Below are 20,465 nucleotides of genomic sequence, written 5' to 3'. Positions count from 1 at the left end.
ATTTGTGACAACACAGATGAACCTGGAGAGTGTTATGCTACGTGAAATAAGCCAGGAAAGACAAATACTGCATGGTATCACTTATATGTAGAATCTTAAAAAAAAAAAAAGTCAAACTCAAAGGAAGATAGAAGAGAAGGGTGATTGCCAGGGGCTAGGGGGTGGGGGAAATGGGGACAGGTTGGTAAAAAGGTACAAATTTCAGTTTTAAGATGAATAAGGTCAGGACTTCCTGGTGGTACAGTGGGTAAGACTCCATGCTCCCAATGCAGGGGGCCTGGCTTCAAGCCCAGGGCAGCGAACTAGATCCCCACATGCATGCTGCAACTAAGAGTTTGAATGCCACAACTAAGTAGCCCACGTGCCGCAACTAAGGAGCTGGCAAGCTGCAACTAAGGAGTCCTGGAGCTGCAACTGAGGAGCCCACCTACCACAACTTAGACCCAGTGCAACCAAATAAATAAATATTAAAAAAAAAGATGAATAAGGTCTAAGAACCTAATGTATATAACATGGTGACTATAGCTGATAACACAGTGTTGTATAATTAGAAGTAATTTGCTAAGAGAGTTGAACTTAAGTATTCTTACCCCCCCCCCAAAAACAGAGGTAAATATGTGAGGTGATGAATGTGTTAACTTGATTGTGAGACGCCTCTCACAATGTATACATATATATCAAGTCATCACTGTTGACACTTGAAATATATTACAATTTTATTTGTCAATTATATCTCAACAAACTGGGGGGTGGGGGGGAATGATTCCCAAAGTGAAAACAAGCACTATATAAATATAACGTGGTATTATTTTTCAAAAACCGGTCTCTCTCAATCATCCCTTTAGTCACTGTCTCAGTCAAAACTCTAAATATTCCTGTAAAATTTGCCATGCATTAGTATTATAACAGCTCTATTAAGTTTAACAATACTATGGCAGCCTCTTGAATTTACCCCTTGTTTCAAAACTAATCTGTATCTAATCCAGACTTACATGCAAAGTGAACACTTTCCTCTAAAATCTGCTCCCTGCCATTCTGTATTTTTAATTTCACCACTCTCCTCTACCCATTTACCCAGCTTAGAAATCTTCCCAGTTTTCTGCTGCCCATACCACATGCCATCAACTGTCTCATTTTATTGATTCTAACTCTACATTCCCTTACATCCATAATTCCTTGTATGTTTCCTATTCCTGCTGTAAAAAATTATCCACAGATTTAGTGGCTTAAACAACACAAATGTATTATTTTACAGTTCTGGAAGTCAAAAGTCCAAAATCAGTCTCACTGGGCTAAGATCAACATGTCACCAGGGCTTTGTTCCTTCTACAGTCTTGGGAAAATCTGTTTCCTTACCCTTTCCAGCTTCTAAAGACTGTTCGTTCCTTGGTTCATGGTCCCACATCATCTGACTTTGGTTCATGGTCCTTCCATCATCACATTTCCTCTCTCCCTCTGCTTTTATCATCACATGGCCTTTTCTGACCCTGACTTTCCTGCTTCCTTTTACAAAGACCCTTGTGTTTACATAGGACCTACAATCCAGGATAATCTCTCCATCTCCAGGATCCCTATTTTAATCTACAAAGGTCCCTTTTGCCAAGTAAAGTAACATATCACAGGTTCACATGGACATCTTTGAGGGGGCCATTATTCACATCTTCCTCTTCTATTCTCAAGGCCACTGTTCTATTTCAGACCTCATTACCTCTCCTCTAGGTTACCTTATCATCTTAAAAATAACTGATCTCTTTAAATCAAATCTCTCCTTGCCCCAATTATTTCTACAGACACCATAACCACACTAATCCTCACTTTTCAGTGATTATTACATGTCTCAAATTCACTCACTTTCCTTCTCTTTTTAGTAACTATTCTAAACCTTCACACCTTCTTCAAGCTCACAATATTCCCAAAGTCTTTCTTAAAATCACTTTACTTCTTTTTCACAGAAAAAAACAAAGGTTATCGGGTATGTTTCCTGCCTGCAAACTTTTTTTTTTTAATTTTTTTTATTTTGGCTGCATTGAGTCTTCGTTGCTGCACGCGCGAGGGCTTTCTCTAGCTGCGGCGAGCGGGGGCTACTCTTTGTTGCGGTGCGCGAGCCTCTCACTGCAGTAGCTTGTCTTGTTGCGGAGCACGGGCTCTAGGCACACGGGCTTCAATAGTTGTGGCACGTGGGCTCAGTAGTTGTGGCTGGCGGGCTCTAGAGCGCAGGCTCAGTAGCTGTGGCACATGGGCTTAGTTGCTCCGCCCTGCCTGCAAACTTAATCTGTATCTCCATCCACTTTATATTCCACCTGATCTCAGAGCAGACGTGTTCCTCTTTCTATCTAAGGCTAACTCCTGTAATAATACTTTCAATCCCATATTCTCTAGATCCTTACTTCAGAGTTTGGCCTACAAACCAAAGCAGCATCAGCTTCATCTGGGAGTTTATGAGAAATGCTGTATCTCAGGCCCCAACCCAGACCTTCTGATTCAGAATCTGCATTTCAACAAAATCCCCATTATAGTTTGAGATGCTCTATGCTAGGCTCCTCTAGGGAGGAGGAGATGAGATGCTCTATGCTAGGCTCCTCTAGGGCTACTCCATTACTTGTGACTTCAACCTTTTGCTGTCTATTCACTATTTCCCCTCAGGAAATAAATAACTCAAGACTCTAAGATCTTTAAAAACAGACAAGAAAAAACAAGCAATAAATGGCACCTTGATATTGTATCTTTATGTCTCCTTCCAATTACAGCCAAATTCTCATCCACCCCACATACTCCTCAAACCACTCTAATCTGGCTTATATGTCCTCACTGTAATTATTGAGGTGATCAATGACCTACCTCTGGAGGAAAAATAAAGGGAAAAGGAAAGAAAAATATCAATATCTATGATGACAATGTTGACTATACCCTTAAAAAACACTTTCTAACCACTTCCACTACCGTTTTTTTCCTGATTGTTTTTTTACTTCTATGGCCATTTCTCAGTGCTCCTTAAGGTTCCTCTTCTTCATTATATCCATTCTCCCACGTCCCCATGATAACTTAATTCATACATATGTATGGCTTAAATTATCACCTAAACATTGATTACCCCCTGAAGTCATCCTCCACCCCTCCCAAATATCCTAAATGCACCTTCAACACAATACAGCTGAAGCTATTAGGCTTCCTCTCCAAATCCACCCGCTTTCTCCTTAAATATACCCTATCCTCAGGCAATGGTATCTACTGAAGTAGCAGAAATCCAGAAGTCATTCTATATTCCACCTGATCCCTTTCCTCCCTTCTCCCGTATCCAACTGATCTCCAAGTCCTGTCAATTCTGCATCTCAAGCATGTCTCCAATTTTCGAGGCTCTTTATCCCCTTAGCTACTATTTCACATGAGGTCCTACCTCATCTTTTACTTTGCCCAGTGTAACAGTCTCCTTACCAGTTTCCCCACCTCGAGTCTCTACCTTTTCCAATTTACTGCCACCTGAATCTTTCAGTTACCCTCTATCAAAATTCTTCATAGCCTTGCACTGCACACAAAACCTTGTCCAGCCATCTCAAAGCACATAAAGTGTCAGGTCTAGAATGTTTCTCTCATGTTTCTCTCTTTCCCTATTTTATCTGCTAAGCAAAGGGATACTTCATAGCAAAGCACAAATGTCTACCACACCTCTATAAAGCCTCCCCTTATTATGCCAGGCAGCTGCAGATGTTCCTTGAACTATGATCCTACAACACTTCATTCACATTTCATTAAAATAGTAATCTGTCTTCCCCAACTAAACTGAGATCACTGAATTCTCATAGCCCTGACTAGCACAGACCTGGCACTGGCAGATGCTCAATAAATATTTGCTGGTAGTATTCCTACTGAATAGAATTCACCTTCCTTAGTCTAGTATTAACGTGCTGCATAATCTGTCTGGTCCTAACCTACCTTTCCTTATCAAGTTCTGAATTTGCCTAATGCTCCACACCGTTACTCCCACAGATTGACCCACTGACATTATCCTCTTCTCCATCTTCTATTGAAGTCCTATCCACCTTTCAAGGCCTAGTTCAAGAGTCCTTCCTTCTTCATAAAGCCGTACCACCAACTCCAAGAAAAAAGCAAGCTCTCCTTTCTTTGAATCCCTATAGCACCTTATCTACATCCTTCTTAAGATCTTTATCATTCGTAACACTGCACTTTAGACGTTACCACATTATCTACTAGACTATATCCTCTTTAAGGTGCAAACACCAGATCTAATTCATTTTTGTATCACTCCACAACCCTTAACGTAAGAACACACAGATGGTAGTCTTTTATTAAATAAACAAGCATACCACACTGACACTCACAGTTTACAAAATACTTTTATAGGCATTTTTCATTTGACTTGCTCTTTGTATCAACCAAGGCAGATGGAAGAACTAAGATAAAGAGGGTCAAGAAATTTACTTAGAGGCCCGGAGCTATGAAAAGGTAGAGTCAATACTCAAGAGCAAGTCTTCCAGTTTAAAGCCAGGCATTATTTATTGTTACCACACCATACTACACCCTTCCCCTTCATTTATTTAAATCTTATCTGTCTTTATGGGTCAAGGTAAAGTCCCATCTCCTCTGTAACCTTCTCATTTGCTGAAATCATATAACACTTGTTACATACCGCCTTGTATTTTTATGTCTATGTTTTTTAAAAACATAAATTGGATTATACCACACCTTCGCCTAACACTCTCCAATGGCTTCTCAATGCATTTAGAATAAAATAAAAATCTTTTTTGTGATCCACAAAACCCAAATTGCCTCTCATCTTTATTATACCCTCCTTCACTCACTAGGCTCCAGCCACACAAGCCTCTTTTCTGTGTCTTCAAAGGGTCATGCTTTGCAACCTAAATGTCCGTCAACAGATGAACTGATAAAGAAGATGAGGTATATACAACAGAATATTACTCAGCCATAAAAAAGAATGAAATAAGGCCATTTGCAGCAGCATGGATGGACCTAGAGCTGATCATACTAAGTGAGGTTAAGTCAGAAAAAGAAGGACAAACATATGATATCACTTATATGCGATCTAAAAAAAAATGATACAAATGAACTTATTTACAAAACAGAAACAGACTCATAGACATTGAAAACAAACTACCAAAGGGGAAAGGGAGGGGAGGGATAAATTGGGAGCTTGGGATTAACAGATACACGCTACTGTATATAAAATAGATAAACAATAAGGACCTACTGTATAGCACAGGGAACTATATTCAATATCTTATAATAAGCTATAATGGAAAAGAAGCTGAATGAGAACAGATATATAGAGACAGAGACAGAGACAGAGATGTATAACAGAATCACTTTGCTGTACACCTGAAACTAACACAGCATTGTAAATAAATTATATTTCAATTTTTTAAAAAATGAGAAAAAAGAAAATGAAAGTCACACTTCTTCTTGATTTGATACCTTAAAACGTTGTTTTTTATCTTCCTGGGATGCTTAGATCATCACATAGCTGACGCTTGTCATTTAGGTCTCCATTTAATTATCCACTTCATAGTGAGGTTGATAAATTAGAAAGACAAATTAGCACATACACACCTCTCTTCTCCACCAATGTCTTATTTACCACTATAACCCCAGTGCCTAAAACTATGTCTGGCATATAATAAGAGGTTAAAAGGTATTTACTGAAGTGATTAATAAAAGTAAAGAACAAGTTATCTACTTCTCTGAATGTCTACAAATACTAGCAGAATGCTTTGGGTAACTGATACCCAGCTAGTTAACTAATAGGCATAGGTCCACTGATAAAATTCTACTTAAACTAAGAAGATTTAGGAGACAGAATTACATTTAGTTAACTAGTTTCTTCATATAAACATTGAGATAAATTTATTACTTTTATTAACAACCAAACATTTTACATCCATTATCCCACAGGGACTTAATAAGCAAAACTAATTTTTCTAATGTAAAACTATATTTATTCCTTCTTTTTAATAACTAGAGGGTCTTCTTGATTAAAAAAATAATTCAGTCACAGAAGAAATACAAATGGCCATTTAAGACATTTAAATGTTGTCTCCTCTCTGGTAACCAGAAAAGGCAAAATAAAATGTTGGTAATAAATTTACAACCATCACAATGGCAAAAAGAAAAATTCTGAAAATATCAAGTATTCACCAGAATTTAGAGAAACGGTCACTCATATAAATTATCAGAGGGAATATAAAATTGCTAACTAAGCCTTTTAAAAAAAAGCAATTCGGTAGTACCTATCAAATGCTTTTGATCTGCAATTTCACTTATAAGAACATATCCTACAAAAACATTTCCAAATGTGTCAAAAGTTATCACTCAGATATCCTTTAAAGGACTGTTTGTAATATTAAAAAAAAAACGAAAAAACAGCTTAGTGCCCAACAGTTGATGGTTAAATAAAGCTTGATAGATTTCACTGTGGAATTCTATGTAGCCATTTGGAAAGATCTTCAAATCATACTGTTAAAAAAAAAAAAGTAAAAAACAACACTTATGGCACAATAACATTCTTAATGTTTATGTGTATATATGTTGGTATGTAAGTATATATGCAGAAAAAGGATGTACACCAATCTATTTACACGGTTATGTATTTGGAAGGAAATGGGAATGAAAAGGGCATAAAGGGTAGCTTTCACATCTTGCTACATCTCTGTACAGTTTTCAAGCATTTCATATGTTTTAAATATAAAAAGAGTATAGGTTAAAAAAAGTCACAAAATTTCGTTGTATAAAACTGAAAAATGCAGAAAAATTTAAGGATAAACACCAACAGAAAACTTTAAAGAGGAACACTACCAGAAATTACTACAAACCAGAATGTATAGTATTTTACAATGTTTTTTACACTGTCACTTTCTTTAATAAAAATGAAAAAAGTTGTATCAATTTATTTACTCCAGTACACCAACTCCTTAACTTCAAAGAATTAAATTTAGAAAATCATGCATGCTTAAGTAACACTAACTAAAGGAAACTATCAATCTTAATGCATATATTTTCCATAATGAAACATTTTTCATACATTTCTTCCAGCAGAGTCTATGAGGAAACTGATGTGGCCAATCACTACGCACATACTACAAAACAGGAGACTTCCTCTTTTCCTAGCCCATAGGACAATAGTGGATAATTACACAGGCTTGTGTGTAAAGGACACCATAGGACAATAGTGGATAATTACACAGGCTTGTGTATAAAGGACAACCAAAGCATCTGGAATTTTTCTGACACCAAAAATTAGACTCTGAGGGAAACAACTTTAATCAAAAAGTAAAACAAATGCATTTATGAAAATTTCACAGCTAAAATCATTTTGTGGAGAAAGACTAAATGTTTTCCATACCTAATGAGGAACAAGGCAAGGTAGTCCAATTTCACCTCTTCTAATCAACACTGAACTTGAAATTCTAGCTGCTATAATTAGGCAAGAAAAAGAACTAGACCAGGGGAAAATAAAGAAATAAAACATTCTCTATTTGCAGATAACATATCTTGTATATAGAATATCCTAAGGAATCCGCTAAAAAACTATTAGAATTAATAAGTCGGCAAGATGGCAGGATACATGATCAATATAGAAAAATCTTCTGTAGGGAATTCCCTAGCAGTCCAGTGGTTAGGACTCAGCACTTTCACTGCCAGGGCACGAGGTTCAATCCCTGGTCGGGGAACTAAGATCCTGAAAGACGCGCGGAGCAGCCAAAAAAAACAAAAAAACAAAACACTACTGTAGTTCTACACAGTAGCAATGGACAATCAAAATTTACTTACAAAACAAGGTCCTACTGTACAGCACAGGGAACTACTAATTCAATATCCTATGATAAACCATAATGGGAAAGAATATGAAAAAGAATATATATAACTAAGTACTCTGCTGTACAGCAGAAATTAACACATTGTAAATCAACTATACTTCAATACAATTTTTTAAATTTACCCCCCAAAATTTAACTTACAATAATAATTCCCATTGCAATAGCCTTAAATAGAACACCTAAGAATAAATTTAACAAAAGAAGTGCAAGGATTGTACCTACAGCAAAAAACACCATTGAAAATACTAAGGAAAATCTAAATAAACGGAAAGACATTCCATGTTCAGGTATTAGATGACTTAACATTATTAAGATGGTAATACTCCCAAACTGATCTCCAGATTCAATGCAATCCCTATGAAAATCCTTAACTGCCTTTTTTGCACAAATTGGCAAGCTGAACCTAAAATTTGTAGGGAAATGCAAAGGATATCCCCACCACCCTCCCCTGCTCCCACAAAAAAAAGACAATAAACACAAAGTCAAAGCGATCTAAAAGAGAAAATTTGGAAGTTCATACTTCCTGATTTCAAAAATTACTGCGAAGTTAGAATAATCAAGACTGTGTCGTACTGGCATAAGGATGGACATGTAAATCAATGGAATAGAACTGAGAGTCCACAAAATTAACTGAAAATAGACAGAAGATCAAGATGTAAGAACTAAAACTATAAAACTCTTAGGAGAAAATATAGGAACAAATCTTTGTGACTTTTAATTAGGTAAAGCCTTCTTAGGTAGGATACCAAAGCACAAACAACAAAAAGAAAAATTAACTAGACTTCATCAAAATTTAAAACTTTTGTGCTTAATAGATATCAACAAAGTGATACAACAGGAGAAAATATTTGCAAATCAACTATCTGTACCATAATTTATTTATCTGCCCCCCATTCAGAGTACTTAGGTTGTTTCCAGTTTTCGTTATTAGGTAGGAATTATTCATTCCATTTTACAAGTAGAAAGACTAGGGCTCAAAAAGGATAAGTAAATAAATTGCTTGATATTGCTCTGCTACAAAAGCACCAGAGTTACCACCTAAATTCACATCTGTATTATTTCTAAGTCTTTGCTTTTCCTTTATACTGTATCTCTACCCAGCCAACCCAAGGCACAAGATCTGCCAACCACATAGTAGTCTTTTGGTTGTTCTGTTGACCGCTGCCCTAGGCAAATTCTTTTTTCTTCTTCTTCTTTTGGGTCCATAACCAATGTCTCAAAAGCTAAGTGACTTGTCCAAAGTTACACTGCTACAATAGCCCAAGTGGTTGCCAACAAGTTACTTGCGGAAGACTCCATTTCTTTGTACTAAATTAAAGTTGACTCTCCCAAACACAAGAGTTTGTCTCTCTAGGAGAAGGAGAAATGTTGAAAGTCATATTAAGGGACTTGAATCCAGAATATATAAAGAACTCTTAAGATTCAACAATAAGAAGGCAACCAGCTTTTAAAATGGGTAAAGGATTTGAATAAACATTTCCCCCCAAAAGATATACAAATGGCCAATAAACACATGAAAAAATGCTCAACATTATTAGTCATTAGGGAAATGAAATCAAAAGCACAATAAGATAGCACTTTAAACATAAGGATGTCTATGATTAAAAAAAACAACTATTGTCAAGGATGTGGAAAAACTGGAACCCTAACATACTGCTGGTTGGAATATAAAAACTGATGCTGCCACTCTGAAAAATAGTTTGGCAGTTTCTTAAAATGTTAAACATAAGCTTACCATATGACTCAGAAATTCCACTCTTAGGTATATACTCAAGAGAAATAAAAACATATCTCCATGCAAAAACTGTACACAAGTGTTCAAAGGAGCATTATTCATAACAGACCAAAGTGTAAACAACCCAAGTATCCATCAACTGATGGCAAAATATGGTATATCCATATAATGGAACACTACTTTGCTAAAAATGGAATGAAGTACTGATACATGCTACAACATATATGAGCCTTAGAAACATTAAGTTTAATGAAAAAAGCCAGTCACTGAAGACCATAAACTGTATGATTCCATTTATATGGAATGTCCAGAAAAGGCAAGACCATAGAAACAAGAAAGTAGATTGGCGGTTGTCAGAGACTTGGGGAGGTGGGAATGCAGAGTGACTACCACCGAGTTTCTTTCAGGTTTGATTAAAATGTTCTAAAATGAGTGGCAATGGTTGCACAACTCTGTGAATACACTAAAGACCACTGATTGTACTATTTAAAATAAAAGTAAATTGTATAGTTATTTTAAAAACTAGAAAAAGTAAATAACATAACACTGAAATGTTTAGTGTTTATTCTAAAAATGTATTTCCTTTCCTTTATGTTCCTAATGGAACACTGAAAGTTAAAAAAAAAAAAGACAGATGGCTGACTTTCTGCAGATTTGCTCAGGCAAACAAGTTCTAATCCACTGAGCATAACCCTGTCTTCATGTTTCACTGAATCATGTCTTGAGACGTGTTTTTGAAGAGAGAAAAAGGAAAGATGGTGAGAATAGCACAGGAAGGGCTTAATACTTGATTTGCATGAAGGCACATATTTTTGATTAGTCTAACTCTAGTCATTATGAATTTATTCATAGGCCAATATTAGACTCTGCTAATAGCAAAATTAATTGTAGTTCTAGACACTAGCAATGGACAATCAAAATTAAATTACAAAAACAATACCCATTATAATAGCCTTAAAAAAAATACCTACGAATTTAACAAAGTAGTTCAAGGACTGTACCCTGAAACATTTTTCAAAAATTTAAAAGATTAAGGAAAATCTAAATAAATGGAAAGACATTGCATTTTCACGTATTAGATGACAACATTATTAAGATAGGAATACTCTCAAGTTAATCTCTACATTCAATGCAATCCCTGTGAAATTGTTTATAAATTCTGAGGTGCTGGATATTTTATTATCCAAATCAATTTAATATTATTTGTCAGGTATCTATCACCTATAGATACAACAGGTGGCAGGTGCTTAAGAGACACTAAGATTAAAAAAGAAACTCATGGAACTTAAAAATCCAGTGGCTGGGGCTTCCCCGGTGGCGCAGTGGTTAAGAATCTGCCTGCCAATTCAGGGCACACGGGTTCGAGCCCTGGTCCGGGAAGATCCCACATGCCGCGGAGCAACGAAGCCCGTGCACCACATCTACTGAAGCCCGCGTGCGCTAGAGCCTGCGCACCACAACGAAGAGTAGCCCCCGCTCGCCACAACTAGAGAAAGCCCACGCACAACGACGAAGACCCAAAACAGCCAAAAACAATAAATAAAAACAAATAAATTTTTTAAAAAATCCAGTAGCTGATGCAGAAACAAATTATTATGGAAACTCTCGTCAAACTACACAAGCCAGGAGTGAAATAAGTCAAAGTACCCTGGAGGAAAAATACATATATACAGAATTCCATACCTAGCAAAAATATCTTTCACAATGGAGACTTTTTCGGACAGACAAAACAGCAGACCTGCATTAAAAGAAGTGTTCAAAGCCATCCCTCTGGCCAGAGAAAAATATTACATTAAAACTTGGATCTACACAAAGGAAAGAGAAATGTTTGAAAAGTAGGTAAATGACTTTTCTCATTTTAAATTTCATGTCTACACATAACATACATAAGTTATACATATATAGAAATAAAACATATGACAAGAACAGTACAAAAGACAAGAAGAAGAAAATGGAGGAATGCTCTTGTAATGTTATATTATACATGAAGGTAGACTATGATAAATTAAAGATGTATATTACAAAACCAAGGATGTATAAGCACAGGGAACTACTTTCAATATCTCATAATAACCTATAATGAAAAAGTATATATAAATTACTGAATCACTTCAATGTACACCACAAACACAACACTGTAAATCAACTACACTTCAATTTAAAAAAAAAAAAAGTTAAAAAGAAACCCAAGGAGAAAAAAACCTGTGAACATGAGTTAGGCAAAGTTTGAGGACACAGGCGATGACAAAGAACACAAATCATAAAAGAAAAAATTGCCAAATGAGATTTCATGAAAATTTAAAACTTCTGCTTTTGAAATTACTGTTAAGGAAAGGTGAGCCAGGAAAGGTGAGCCAGTGGCTCACCTTTGCAAAACATGTATCTGATAAAGAGTTTGTATCCAGAATATGTACAGAACTCAATGAGACAAACAACCCAATTCATAAAGAATATGGAGAAAACATTTTAAGACACTTCTCAAAAGACATGAAGAGCAAATAAGCATACAGAAAGATGCTCAACATTATTAGTCATTAGGGAATTGCAAATAAAACCACAATGATATACCACTCTACCTCTACTAGAACAGCTAAAATCAAAGACTGACAAAAACTGAAGTCTCAGTGAGAATGTGAAGCAACTGGAATGCTCATACACAGCTGACTAGAACGCAAAATGGTACAGCCATTTTGGAAAACAGGCTGGCATTTTCTTATGAAGTCAAACATTCACTTAACCATACAACACAGTAGTCCCACCCCTAATTTGCTCACAAATAATAAAAGCAAAAGATCTATATTCAAATGTTCACAGCAGCTTTGTTCATAACAGCTCAAAACTGGAAACAACTCAATTGTTTATCAACTGGGTAATGGGATAATCAAATTGCAGTATATTCATAAATGGAATATGACTCAGCAATAAAAAGGAACAAACCACTGGAACATGCAACAACATCAGTGAATCTCAAAAGCTGGCTAAGTGAAAGGCAGACAACAAAGATTATATACCATATAATTCCATTTATATGACATCAAGAAAGGTAAAACTAATGTGACAGAAAGTAAATTAGTGGTTGCCAAGGACCACAGGTAAGAGTAGGGGACGGACTGCAGAGAGGCACAGGGAACTTTTGGGGGCAATAGGAATGTTCCAGTTATCATGATTGTGGTGATTCATCAAACCCATTTAATTGCACACTTAAAACTGGTGAACTGTACTATATGTAAAGTTATACCTCAATAAAACTAGTTTTTAAAATGAATGAATGAAACATGTCCAATATACGGGGGTGGGGGTGGAGAATTCTAATTAATCCAAGCCTGGATATAATAAGTATTCATAAAAGTGATCTCGGGGCAATAAGCATTAAGAGAAATCACTTTGGGATGAGATTAATGAAGGCTTCATAGATAAGATGACACATGAACTACGGTTGAAAAAATGGACAAGTAGGATTGGCCAATTGAGGGTAGGGCATAAACTAACGTACAGGGGGCTTATAACTCCATGTTTTTAAAATGGTAAGGAGTCCAGTTTGTATTGTCATCAACACATACAGTGAGAAATAAGGTTATTTTGGGTCAGTCTATGGTGGAGAATCTTAAATGCTCAGTTCAAGAATTTGACTCTGTAAAAATGTTTTACAAAAAAATGACAGAATCAAAGTGGCATTTTGAGACTAATTTGAATGCAGAAAACAGGAAGGGCTCAAAGAGAAAAAGCCGAAATGCAATCAGAATCAACAATAAGGATGTAAGCTACAGAGTTTCGAACTAAATAAGAGTAGACCAGGGCTTCCCTGATGGCACAGCAGTTAAGAATCCACCTGTCAATGTAGGGGACACAGGTTCGAGCCCTGGTCCAGGTAGATTCACATGCCATGGAGCAGCTAAGCCTGTGCGCCACAACTACTGAACCTGCGCTCTAGAGCCTGTGGGCCACAACTACTGAGCCCACATGCCACAACTACTGAAGCCCACGTGCCTAGAGCCCGTGCTCTGCAATAAGAGAAGCCACCGCAACGAGAAGCCCACGCACCGCAACGAAGAGTAGCCCCTGCTCGCCGCAACTAGAGAAAGCCTGAGCACAGCAATGAAGACCCAACACACAGCAATGAAGACCCAATGCAGCCAAAAATAATTAATTAATTAATTTTAAAAAAACAGAGTAGACCAAAGACCATTACAGAAGGACAAATTAGAACAAGCAATTCAGTAGAACTCAGGAGGGAGAGGAGGTAAGTATTACTAAGGTTTTGGCACTGGATGCTTGGGAGAAACTACTGCCACTTAAAACACGTGCACAAGCACACACAAATCAAAAAGTTCTTAAAACTAGACGTTACATAAACAAGGTTAAAAGACTCACAAAAATACTAATACCACAAAAAACACTTAATATCTCTACTACAAAGAGCTCTTATAAATTAGAAAAACATCAAATAATGAATCAAGAAATCAGAACATCCAACATACAGATGAAAAGAAAGGCAGCCTTATTAGATATTAAAGAAACACAAATGAAAAAAAATAACGGGACATCTGACAACTCCAAGCAATGGTGGGACTGAAGAAAGAGGTATTCTCACACTGTTGGGAAATATAAATTGGTAAAAGCCTTCTGAAAGGGCAATATGACAGTGTATCAGAACTATAAACCTGTAAACCATTTTTGACCCCAGCAATTTTATCCCTAGGAAATCCAATCTAGAGGAGATAATGGGCAAATGCACACAAAAATTCTGCGACAGATGCATAAACATAGAAAAAAACAAAAAATAAAAAAAATAAGAATCTAGCAAAATGGACTTGGCCAAAGAAGTTATGGTATATCCATACAACAGAATACTAGGAGCCAATATAAAGAATATACTATGGAGTACAGGGTACAAAATAGCATTGTAGTATGTTATGTAAAATCTTATGTCCTTATGCATATACGCATAGAAGTCTAGAAGAATGTTCATCAAAATGTCATGGGGATGATCATCTCAGTTAGCTGGATTCAAAGGGACTTTTAATCTCATACTTTTCTATACTAACAAAATTTCTACGATGAGCCTCTGTTATTCTTTGTAGATATGTGAAAAATAATGAAGAGCAATATCAGAAAAAGAAATGACTCCAAGAGAAGTGAAATAATTTAATGGTGGATAAATTAAGTTTGAAGTGTCAATAAAATACTTCAGTGAAAGTATCCCTATACAACTGAAAATGCAAAAAACGGAAAAGAAACAGAAAATGGGCATGCAGCCCATGAACTACTTTCGTTTTCAGTTCCTCTCACCACCTTTTTCATTTCCATTTTATGCAAATTCCAATTTTTAACCTAGACTTTAATCCTCTAACCTACATTTATTTTCCAAATATATTAAGAACACTAGATTCTACCATAATTTGCACGTGCAGAAATTCAAGGAACAAAATCACTGCGAATAAGTAATACTTTTCATAATACTTTTGCTTCCAACACCCACTTTAAAGTTTACAGATATCTACATATGAAACAAAGCCAACCAAAAACAAAAATAACAACAAAAACTTAAATGATATTCATAGAAAGCATACAGAATAAGAGAAAAGATTTAAATGACCATAAATATGAATATTAAGCAACATTAATTTTCAGCTGGTTTCTCAAAAACAGCTATTAATTTTTCAGTCAGGAAATAAAAGCTTGACATACAGTCTACTCAGAAAATTTTCACCAAGAAAAACAGATCATTTATCTTGATCATACAACAGAGTACAAATATAAATACTAAGTATGAATTTATTCTTTTTTTTTTTTTTTTGGCAGCGCTGGGCAGGCAGCATGTGGGATCTTACTTCCCGGACCAGGGATGGAACCCATGCCCCCTGCATTGGAAATGCAGAGTCTTAACCACTGGACTGCCAGGGAAGTCCCTGAATTTATTCTGTTCACACTAAAAGTGACTCCCAGCATCCTTGACTCATTCCAGTAAAGCATGAGCTAGAAGGGGGAGGTTCTTAAATTTTCTCCTTATAAATCAAAACAATTACTCCCCCAATCCTAGAGTATACATAAACCAAAACAGCAAGTAAATTTAGAGATACAACTGGCATTTATGCAAAAGCTGGTTTGCATTAATCTGTGGACAAAAATATTCAAATTAATTCAACCACTAATAAATATACTTTGGAATCTGTCCTCTAGGAGCTTACAATCTAGTAGGAAAAACACAAATTTTTAAAAGCTCTACAGCAAAGATAAAATAAAGTGCCGTAGGAATATAAGGAAAGGAATTAACTTTTTCTGGATGAATGGAGTAAAGGTCTCAAGATGGTGGAATTTGAGCTGGGTTTTGAATGCAAAGCTGGAGGCAGAGAAGAGGAAAAAAGGCATTTCAAGCTAAAAGAACAGCAAAAGGAAAAATGTAGAGAAATAAAAGTGCCTCTAAAAATGGAACTCTGATAGAATGGGACCAGATATAAAAGGCATTACCTGACAATGCATTAGAAAATTTGGACTTAATTAATGGAAGTGATACAATCTAACCAAAATTTTCAGCAAACTCTCCTGAATAAAGAATGAATTGGGAAGAAAAGAATAACAGGAAGTCTGATTACAAATGAGGGCCCGAACTAAGGTACTGGAAATGGAATAAATATTAGTGTTAGAACAAAAATGTGAGAGAATGAGTAGATGTAAATGTCAGGCAAGGTTGGGTCAGAGAAGCAGCAAAACACAAGCCCATCTTGGAAATGAAAGGATTACAGTTTGGAGACTTAAGACAGTTCTCTTAAATTCCCATTCCTTCTGAGTGTTTCTGCATTTATCCAACTATCCTGTATTTTTAACACTTTTGAAAAGCATTTTAAGAATTCAATTCATCTAAGGATATTCATGACTTATTTCCAGTAAGTACATATCAAATCAGTATTTTATGAGTAATAGCTTTTTTAAAATTCTGGAATGTCTTCATTTCATATATTTTTGAGCACTAGTTTTTAGGACAAAACACTAAATAATCCACAACAAGAAATACTGCGTATCATATGCAAATGAATACTAATAAATTCATTTAAATTTCCATCTAGGGTATGCCCATCTTTAGATTCTCAGGGTCTCAATATTATTCCATAACAGAGGTTTCTGCTGCTTCTTGGTGGAAGAGAAGTTCCACAGGTTCAGAGAGAGAATCAATTATATATAACAATTTATTGTACTGATTGTAACTGGTCTGACTTGAGTGACTTCAGACCAAGACATCCCATGGCAAAACAACCCTCAATAACTATTATTAGTGTCTTCAAAAAATGTTTTTAGCCTCCTATTCATAAAACCTACAAATTAAAAGACAAAATGAACTGAAAGAACCTTTAGAAGAATTTGGTTTTTTTAATCTTCAAAATGCTGCAAAGATGGCCAGGAAACAAATTAACACATAAATAACCAAACGGGGTGAATTTTAGCAAAACAGATCATTAAGTGAGGTGGTCAGCTCCCTTGAACCCCATGTGAGGTTCAATACAGCACAATATCAAGAGCTGGTACTTCAGAATCAGCCCAGGGTTTGAATCCAAGCTGACCTTGGAACAAATCACTTAACTTTTTAGAGCTTCCGTTTCCCAATCTATCAACAGGAATGTTCCAACCCCAACATGGGTTTTGGAGGTGAATATATGTTAAGTATTTATCAATGCCTGGCGTTCAGTAAAACCTCAATGTCAGTACCACTGCCTCTCATTCTGAACAGCCCCTCTCTTCAGTCCACCTGCACATTTATTATAAGGCCTATCAGCAGAATTATATGACTTCTCACACCCCAACAGTCAAGTAGCAAAGGAAATATGGTAACCCGGTTATACAGAGGAAAAAGGAAAGCTAAGAAGGGACTTGATGAAAAGCATGAGCAGCAGAGGGCTGAAGATTCAGATGGTGGCAAAGAGCAGGTTGTGAAGTAGAAGTCAATAGAATAGAGAGGATTTATTCTAGGAACTAACACAGAGAAAATCTTCATTCCATGGTCTCAATACCATTTTGAATGTGCATGCATTTCCTTAAAAATATCTACAGTGACAATTCATTCATATATAAGCTCCATGTGGGCTGGAAAAAGACCACTCTGCTATTTCCTATAGCAAAACACAAAGTCTCTATTAAATCCTTATATATCCAGGCCCACAATATTTCACATGCTCAATAAACGCCATCATTCCTTCCTTTACCTATCCAACAATTATTAAGAGTCTACTTGTGCCAGATACTACACTGAGCACTAGGAATACAACGGTCATCAAGACAGGATAATTGCCTTCATGGAGCTCGCAATCCAAGAGTCTATTCGTTAAACAACATGGGCCACCTATCACAATGACTTAAACAAAACTTTTTGCATTAAGCTGGACAAGATAGTTCAATTAGTTATTCCAAAACAGTAATAACACATTTGTTATATTTAAAAATCAAGTTCTTCAATCAACTATTTTAACTATAAATTCTGGGCCCCATATTTTAAGCAGGACATTTGACAAACTCGGTATAATACAATGTGAAATCAAAAACTGTATGAAAAATGAGTTTTTTGACCCAGAGAAGAAAAGACAAAACAACTGTCTTGGGCTTCCCTGGTGGCGCAGTGGTTGAGAATCTGCCTGCTAAGGCAGGGGACACGGGTTCGAGCCCTGGTCTGGGAAGATCCCACATGCCGCAGAGCAACTGGGCCCGTGAGCCACAACTACTGAGCCTGCGCGTCTGGAGCCTGTGCTTCACAACAAGAGAGGCTGCGATAGTGAGAGGCCCGCGTGCCGCGATGAAGAGTGGCCCCCGCTTGCCACAACTAGAGAAAGCCCTCGCACAGAAACGAAGACCCAACACGGCCAAAAATAAATTAAAAAAAAAAAAAAAAAAAACTGTCTTTACATTTTGAAGAGGCAGCATACAGGTTTGCTCTGAACTATTCCAAAAAGTTAAACTTGAAGCAATTAGTAGAAGTTACGTGGAGGCAGATTTCTGTTTCAATATGAAGAATTCTAGCATTTCAAGCTATTCAATAAAAATTCCACCACGTTACATTTCTGTAATAGTCTGTAATATTTCTACACTTTGCAAAACACAAATCTTTTTTTCCCTTTAAAAAAAATCAGCTTTATTGAGATGTAATTTAAGTACAGCAAAATTCACCAATTTTAAGTGTACATAAAACACAAATTTTCATTTAATCCTTGGAATAATAAAACAAAACCAAGTATTTCGCTGTTACAGTTTAGGAAACTGAGTCTCCCAGGGTGTTGCTAAGACACTGGGCAAACCAGAAAGTCCCAAATCTAATGGAATAAGCTGTCTCAAAGTAACATCTTCCCACCTCTAGATGTATACAGGCACACAACCAAAAGGCTGGATGTCAGGAATGTTGGCCAAAATATTCTAAAGCTTCTTCCAAACCCAACCACTTAGAAATACTGGTGGTCAACACAGACACCAGGAAAAGATTCAGTAATGAATGGTCCTCTAGAATGCAAGCCTCATGAGGGCAAGGACCTTGTCTCTCTTCATTGCTATATTCCAGTCCTTAAAACAGTACCTGGCATATAATATGTGCTCAATAAATATTTGCTAAATACAAATAATCCCAAATGCACATACCACTGCTCTGAAATAAATATAAAATACACAGCACTATCAGATAATAAAGGACCTCACTGAAGTATCCAGCAACTAAAAGGCCTGATAAACAAAAAGTCCATTCCTAAAATTGCATCATACACTTAAAATTGCTATCTAAAGCACTGAAACTTTGACCTACTCCGTCAAAAACAAATTCATCTGCAAAAAATGCAAGCCTTTTGGCAAACCTATTTTAATTAAAGTAAAATATAAACTCGTACAAGACACAGAAGCTAGATACGGTGAAATGAGTTTTCAATGTTGATAGTCTTTGCTTAAAGCATCAACTAGCATTGAAAGTGTGCTTGAACCCTGCAAGAATGAAGAGATTTATACAGCTGGTTTGGTTTAAAGACAAACGCACACAAATCTCCACTCGCATCACATCTTTACACTTACTAGGCTGACGCTTCAAAGAGATCTAATTTTACTGGTACACATGTTGTATTGAGATTCAACATAACCGTGCTTAGAGGTACTCAGCAGCTGCTTGGCATTACTGAAAAGTAAAACCAATAGGAAAAAACAACGGATGCAAACAATTCGTAATACCCTAAACTATAAGGCCTAGAGTTTCTAGACATCTAAAAGAATTTAAGAACCTGTAATATCCTCAGAAGTTACTTTTAATTCATTTTGCTTAACAAATAAATATATATCAATGCACACACCATTTTTGGAGAACAGCATTATATAACAGGCAAGGTATTAACAGCTATATTAAAGAATTACTCCAATTTAACTAAAATATACCTTTCAAAGATATCTGAACAAAGATCCTGACACTTAAAGGTCTAGTTAACTTTAAAGTAAGTGTAAACAGTAATTTAAAGTGCTAGCAGATAGTGTGATAGTTTAAGAAACGTCCAGTACTAAGCCATTCACTCGGTGGCTACACTGGATTACACCAACTAGCTTATGTTTATATTACATTATTAGCAACTGGGTGTCACCACAAACCAACACAGAAACCACAATCTCATCATTTTTTTCTACTTTTTAAAATCATGACTTTGGAAGATCAGGTAAAAAAAAAAAAACTATTCCACACAAGAATAACATAAAATGAGTATCTTCCTTATCTTACGAATTAAGAACCGTAAGCTTTTTCACATATTTAAAGAATGAACTTGACAGAAAGGCTGCTTTTCCCACCGCTGTACTAATCATATGAAACATTTGCAACCCACATCTAACTCTGACATCAGCACCTGGCGCCGATTCTCCTTTACAAATGCTTACTCCCTAAG

The 20,465-nt window shown here is 36.2% G+C and overlaps 1 protein-coding gene across 2 annotated transcripts in view; it reads right to left on the bottom strand.

Annotated features, from left to right (window-relative positions):
- Positions 1-20,465, bottom strand: part of CDK13 (cyclin dependent kinase 13) — a 110,609-nt gene that overhangs the window by 87,822 nt on the left and 2,322 nt on the right. The window lies entirely within an intron of this gene.

The sequence above is a fragment of the Globicephala melas genome, chromosome 9 (genome assembly GCF_963455315.2).
Source record: "Globicephala melas chromosome 9, mGloMel1.2, whole genome shotgun sequence".
In the NCBI taxonomy this organism is placed as follows: domain Eukaryota; kingdom Metazoa; phylum Chordata; class Mammalia; order Artiodactyla; family Delphinidae; genus Globicephala; species Globicephala melas.
The sequence above is the reverse complement of the archived record's forward strand: the minus strand, read 5'-3'. Positions and strand labels throughout refer to the sequence as shown.